Source organism: Myotis brandtii, unplaced genomic scaffold (genome assembly GCF_000412655.1).
Source record: "Myotis brandtii unplaced genomic scaffold, ASM41265v1 scaffold435, whole genome shotgun sequence".
Classification (NCBI taxonomy): Eukaryota; Metazoa; Chordata; class Mammalia; order Chiroptera; family Vespertilionidae; genus Myotis; species Myotis brandtii.
The window spans coordinates 143,127-148,512 of record NW_005366635.1 but is presented as its reverse complement, the minus strand read 5'-3'; the positions used below and the strand labels follow the sequence as shown (position 1 = coordinate 148,512).

General features: G+C 52.1%; 1 protein-coding gene across 1 annotated transcript in view; it reads right to left on the bottom strand.

Moving 5' to 3' along the window:
* GABRA5 (gamma-aminobutyric acid (GABA) A receptor, alpha 5) overlaps positions 1–3,983 on the bottom strand; it is a 20,359-nt gene extending 16,376 nt beyond the window's left edge. Inside the window, exon 1 of the mRNA XM_005874380.1 lies at positions 3,885–3,983. The gene's annotated coding sequence lies outside the window, so the exon portion shown is untranslated. The remainder of the gene's footprint in view (positions 1–3,884) is intronic.
* Between the last annotated feature and the right edge of the window lie 1,403 nt (positions 3,984–5,386).

Below are 5,386 nucleotides of genomic sequence, written 5' to 3'. Positions count from 1 at the left end.
CGGGGCCTGCTTTGGGGATGGGATACTCTGCCCGCGGAAGTTTCCTTCGCTTGGCTTGGCTTTCCCGACCGCTGTCGTCGTCTGTGGGGCTTTATTGCTGGCACAGGGGTTTCTATTTTTTTAAATATATATATTTACAGTGTTACTTCTCCACAAGTGAGCTGCAACAGTGCATTCGCTCCAGGTGTCCGACCACAGGGATGCCGCGTTTATGTAACTGGAGACGTGACCGCCCTGATGGGTAAGCGGGGCACGTCTGCGAGACACGAAGTTATTAAGCGCGATGCCCGCGCGTCTCCATCCCCGCGCGACTGGTTTCCTAACGGGGCATCTGTTATGGAAAATCAATATGTTATGTGACTCCCTTCGCCTTTTTCACCCAGTCCCCCCCCAAAACCGCCCCTCCCATCTGCCAACCATCAAAATGTCCTCTGTATCTCTGAGGTGTTTGGGGTTTTTTTTTTTCTGTTTTGTTGGTTCATTTATTTGGGGGTGGTTTTTTTTTTTTTTTTTGGATTCCACACGTAAGTGAAATCACCTAGTGTCTGTCTGTCTCTCTCTGACTCATTTCTCTCCGCGTAAACCCCTGGGCTCCCCCTGCGCTGTCCCCAAAATGGAAAGATTTCATTCTTTTTTTTTTCCTTTTTTAATGGCCGAGTAGTATTCCGTGGTGTCTCTGCACTCCGTCTTCTGCCAGGCGGCCTCCACACCTCGGCTGTTTGTACATAAAGCTGCGAGGACACAGGAAGGTGTATGTCCTTCTGAGAATGAACGTGTTTCCTCAAATAAACACCTGGAACTATGGTGTCTGTGTCCGTCTCTGGCTCCTGGGACAGCCTTTGTTGGACAGTCTGTTTTGTCCGGCATTAAGTATTGCTACCCCAGCTTTTTTTTTTTTCTTTCCCCATTTGCATAAAATACCTTTTTCCATCCCTTTACTTCGAGTCTGTGTGTCTCTCCAACTGTAGGCAGACGGCTTGTGTCTGGGTCTTGTTTTCTTATCCATTCACCGCCCCCCCCCCCGCACCCCCTTGTGTCTTTGGATCGGGGCATTGGACCCCTTTACATGTTTAAATTGATTATTGCTGGGTGTGTAGGTGTTTTGATCACCTTCTTCCTTACAGAAGCTGTTTTACCTCTCCTGTCATGGCTTTCTCCCGTCTGTCCTTCTGTGCCGGATGACAGCCTGGCTGGGTAGAGGGGGCTTGGTGGTGGGTCCTTGCTTTCCGTCACTCCCTTCTTCAGCTGACAAACCTGGCGGGGGGGCTCCCTGGCAGGTTACGACCTCCTCTTCTCCTGCTGCTTTTAAGATTCTCTCTCTGTCTCGGGCCTTTGGCGTTTTGATTAGGACGTGTGCTGGGGGTCGGGGGGCTTGGGTTCCCCTGTTTGGGGCTCCCTGTCCGGCTTCCTGGGCTTGGGTGCCTTTTTCTTTCGCCAGGTGAGGGAAGTTTTCACTCATTTTTTTTTTTTCAAATGGGTTCTCAATCCCTTGCTCTCTCTCTTCATTCTGCGACCCATGTGCTGTGAATGCTGTTACGTCTGTGGTGGTCCCAGAGGCCCCTTAAATGATCCTCATATATTTTTTTTGGATTCTTTTATTTTTTTTCTTCCTTTTTGCGGTTCTGATTGGGCGTGTTCTGCTACCTCTGGTGGCCTCTGACTCACTCCTCTGCGTCATCTCACCTACTGTCGATTCCTCCCCGAGCCCCCTCTTCTCCTACGTTCACGGAGCCTCCTGACCACCACTGTTCTGAACTCTGGCCCCCGGTGAATCATGCGTCTCCATCTTGTTGGGTCCTTTTCCCCCTGGGCGCTTGTGTCTCTGTGTCCCCTCCTTTTAGCTGCCTCCCCTTGTGGTGCCTATGGAGTAGGTCCTGGTGGAGGGGCCTCACATAGGAGGCGTCCTGTGGGGCCCGGGGGGGAAGTCTCCCTGGTTCCCTGAGCGTACGGAGTGCCCCCCTCTAATAACCACAGGGCCCCCCTTTTTAGGGGCAGAGATAGAAAAGGGGGGGCCATGGGGGCCCCTCCCTCACCTGGCCTGGTCCTTGCTGCATCCTCAACAGCGCCCCCCCCCAATGCCTGCATCGCCTCTGCTCTTCAGAAAAAAACCAACACCTCAGGCTCCAGTGAATCTGCAATTCATTTGCGACGGGAGGGAAACGCAGAGCCCAAGTGGATTAGGTTAGAATTCAACGCTTACTTAATTGCAGCGTACATGGAAGGGGCTCCTAAAGGGCCATTTCTTTCTTTTTTTTTTTTCTAATGTATTTTTACTGACGCCAGAGAGGAGGGGAGAGGGGGAGAGGGGGAGAAAGAGAGAAACGTCATTGGTGAGAGAAAATCATGGATCAGCTGCCTCCTGCAGCCCCCCCCCCCGCCCCCGCACTGGGGACAGAGCCCCCAATCCCAGCATGTGCCCCACTGGGAATCCAACCGTGACCTCCTGGTGCAGAGGTTGACGCTCTAACCACTGGCTGGGGAAAAAAGGGCCGTTTCTGGATCAGAAAACACCCGTCAACAAGTGGTGGTGGGGTCAGCTGCTCGGGGAGCCCTCCCTCTGGGGCCCAGGCACACACGGGGGCTTTCGGCTTGGGGTTACGTCTGTCTTTGGCTCGGGGGTGCAGTTCCTCATGGGTGAGCATACACCTCGGGGTCTCTGGGCAGAAACAGGGCCCTTTTCCTGCCGCATAAACAAGATGGCCGGGTAGCTCAGTTGGGCAGAGCGTCATCCCCCTACGTCAAGGCTGCGGCTTACATCTCCAGTCAGGGCACGTACAAGAGGCAGCCAGTGAAGGGGGGGGGGGGGGGGGGAGAAACAGCCTCTCTCTCTCTCTCTCTCTCTCTCTCTCTCTCATAATAATAATAATAATAATAAAACCTAAGCAACCTGTTGGGGCTTTTGCAAATTCCAAACATCCTGAGATTTTTTTTTTTCCCCAACAGTGAGAAATTGGGAATACATTTCAGGACTTTCAGGAACAGGGCACAATATACAAACATTGCAAATCTACAGCAGTGCTATCCTGAATATACCTCTAGGCACCGTATTCAATAACTCTGAATCGTGGGGCTTATCGGATTCTAGAAAAAAAAAACACACACACATATCCCAGTGCTGACATGGAAAGTGGGTGAGACGCGCATTGCGAAGGCTTTCCAGTTCTAACCTGGATACACGGAACACAGGCATTTCTCCCTTTTCTAATTTTCTCAAGAGATGGATCACTCGGAGTTAAGTTCCAAAATCAATTAGAAACCATCAGAACCCCCACGAGACGGCACACAGGCGCTGCACCACGGCACGGCACCCCCCCCCCCAGTTCTGTTTACCAAGGTAACCCTCACGAATCCCATTTAAAAACCGGTGTGAAGACCAGCCAGCATCCACATCATGCACCTCACAATCAACCTGAATATGCCTTTCACCTCTAGGCGCTACAATTCCACGTCCGAGCCCGGCGAGGCTGCCGTGCCCTTGGCATATCAAGCAGCACGGGGACATTCACAATACGCAGAGTTCAGATACGCAGTTAGCGTGAGGCTCTACAACTGCCCACAATAAGTTGTCTAGGACTTTTTTTTTTTTTTTTGCCAAGACACAGAAACACAGAGCAGAGAAGCCAGGCATCACGCTCAGACCTGTGAGTGACGGACATCACACTTGAACCACGGACGCTGCAGGAGGCATCACTGACTGACACGTAACGCATGAAAAACCAGCCGTCAGAGCAGGTGGACGGCCTTCGGGTGAGCTATCTGTGGAAATGCCCGGGCTCTCTGATGGCTTTTTCTACCCGTTGAATGTTCATGCAGGGGATGGTAATTACCTTGAGTGAAATGGAATGGGTGACGAGGTAGGTGAGCCAGAGGGCTCACATACTCACCCTCTCCCCCGGAGGAAGGGGCGTCCGGGCTCCCCTCTTCAGTATCCGGAGACGTCCGAGTCCCAGGTCTGGCGGACCCGGGCGCCGGCGTGGCCAGGAGCTGTGTCCTCGCCTCCCAGAAACTCCCCGTCTAAGTTTATATACGACTATGTCAGAGACTTGTGTGCCAATAGGAAGTCAGTGTCCCCCCCGAGAGATGACAGCCTGCCAGCTGAACTCCCATTGGCTCAGTTTCTCGAGTGACATCGAGCAAGTGCGGTGAAGAGAGCCTGGGAGGCAGCAGGGGGCACCCCAGGCCCATAGAACCCCCGGTGCCGTTGGACCGGGCTCAAGGGGAATTTTCGTTTGCAGCCTCAAAGCCTGAAACGGCTGAACTTGGGGACGCCAGGTGTTGGAGCCCCCCACCCTGTCCCCATCCGCAGTGGGGGGCCGTGGAGGGAAGGGAGGCCGTGTCCTTGTGGGTGGGGGGGGTGATGGAGGTGCCTGTGTCATGAAAAATAGGGTCCCCACGAGCTTGGCAACAGGTTGAATGTGGGGGGGATGCACCAGGCCAAGGGTCCACTCCTGTAAAGTGACGTGTGCTCCCGCAACTGTGCGTAATTTTGCATCTGGGAAGGATCAAGTTCAAGGTAAAGACAGCAAGAGGGGGCCCTGGCTGGTGAGCTAAATGGTTAGAGCGCTGGTCCCTGCAACGAAGGGCCACAGGTTCAATTCCTGGTCCTGGTCTGGTTGCGTGAGCGAGAGGCAGCCAATAGATGTGTCTGACATCTCTCTCTCTCTCTCTCTCTCTCTCTCTCTCAAAAATCAATAAAGAAAATAAAAATTTAAAAAATATATTATTTCTTGAATTTCACAAAAACACCAGTGGAGGATTCTCATGCCAAATAGACACGGTATGAAAACACGCTTACAGAAGACATTTCAGGTTTCAGCCACGGACTGGAAGCTGATGTTTTTTCCCTTCCTTTACTTTTATTTTCCAGGGACGCAGCCAAAGAACACAGCACGCTTTACACCATTTACGAAGCCAGGTGAGTCCGCGACATCTTCAGTGCAGCTACCAAAGGCTGAAGGATATAGTCACTGTCCTACGAGCTTCTGACGTACCTTGCTCTAGCTCAGCGGTTCTCAACCTGTGGGTCGCGGCCCCTTTGGGAGTCGAACGACCCTTTCACCACAGGGGTCGCCTAAGACCATCGGAAAACACACATATAATTGCTTATTGTTTTTGTGATGAATCACTCTGCTTTAATGATGTTCCATTTGTAACAATGAAAATCCATCCTGCCTATCAGATATTTCCATGACGATTCATCACAGTAGCAACATTGCAGTGATGAAGCAGCCACGAAAATAATTGTATGGTTGGGGGTCCCCACAGCACGAGGAACTGTATGAAAGGGTCGCGGCGTTAGGAAGGTTGAGAGCCGCTGCTCTATCTGCTCTGTGTCTGACACATCCGCTGAAATCACGGTCAAGCCGATAACTGTGATTTCAATAAC